The following is a 1,245-nucleotide window of genomic DNA, read 5'->3' as shown; positions in this document are numbered from 1 at the left end:
CTAGCGCCCGCGAGGGTGCCGGCTGCCTCTCCCGCGCTGTCCAGGCTTACCGAGGTGGCGCTGGAAGGAAAGGAGGTGCGAGAGTGAGCGGACTTTGCCAGGGAGCCAAGGTGCCCGGGGCTGCTGTTCCGGCTCAGCCAAGGGTGTGTCTGCGCGGTGCAGCCCGGTGGGGCCTGCCCAGTGTCTGCCCTTCCCTTCCCGCAGGCCAGCCGGCCCCCTACCCTCCTGGGGAGTGGGGAGGCAGAGCCCAGAAGCCAGGAAAGGCGGGGTGCCGCCGCCCTGCCCCGTCCAGCAGCAGCAGGGCCAGGGGGACAGTCACCAGAAAGCCCTCTTCCCTCTCCTCGCCCTTCCCTGCGGCCTCTCCAGGAAGCATTTTCATTTCCTGCCCAGAGCAGGAATTTCTGTGCCTGAGAAGCAGGGCAGGTGCTACCCAACAGGCTCGTGGGGCCGGCGACCCCTGGCTGGAGCAGACTGGCCAGAGTGGACCCTGGGGCCACCACTGGGCCAGCCTCCATCTGCTGGTCTGGGGCTGGGGCAGGGTTCAGCGGGGCACAGACGAGAGGTGAGTGGCTTTGTCAGGTCTGGGCACCCACGAGCCCCACCCTCGGCCCGGCCTGTGCAGGCTTCTGGCTGGTCCGCACGGAGCTGCTCCCCGTATGCTGGAGACACCTGACAGGGCCCCCCCCTCCCCCGGCCTCCCGGAGGCCCCGGGTCGATCTGCGCTCTGTGCACAGGCCCAGAGCCCTGGGGCAAGGGGACGCGGAGGACCCTGGGGTGTCACTGTTTGACCCGCTCCTCTCGGACTCAGGTTTCTGCCCCAAGTAATAGGTCACATGTACCTGGACACCCCAACACCTGCACCTTGGCCCAGTCCGGCGCCTCGCCTGGAAATCAGATGGGGGGCGGGGCCCGGGTGGGCTGTGGGCATCTCCAAGGGGAACTGTGCAAGGCCAGTATTTTTTTTAAGATTCATTTATTTGTGCACACAGAACTGGGGTGCAGGCCAGAGGTGCGGAGGTGAGAGGAGTCACCAGAGACAGAGCGGGGAGCAGAACAGGTGGATCCACTGAAACCCACTGCCAAGGGGACAGCGGGGGGACAGGAGGGTCCTGCCGCGCCCTGGGTCCCTCCCTGGCGGGGATCAGACTCAGGCTGCAGGGCTGCGGCAGCTTCCCAGTGCTGAGGCGCCCCCTGCGCCCAGGGGGGCCCAGAGCCCAGAACGGCCCGGCTCTCTCGGCTCTCTCG

Source organism: Condylura cristata, unplaced genomic scaffold (genome assembly GCF_000260355.1).
Source record: "Condylura cristata isolate star-nosed mole 26May11 unplaced genomic scaffold, ConCri1.0 scaffold00038, whole genome shotgun sequence".
In the NCBI taxonomy this organism is placed as follows: Eukaryota; Metazoa; Chordata; class Mammalia; order Eulipotyphla; family Talpidae; genus Condylura; species Condylura cristata.
The sequence above is the reverse complement of the archived record's forward strand: the minus strand, read 5'-3'. Positions refer to the sequence as shown.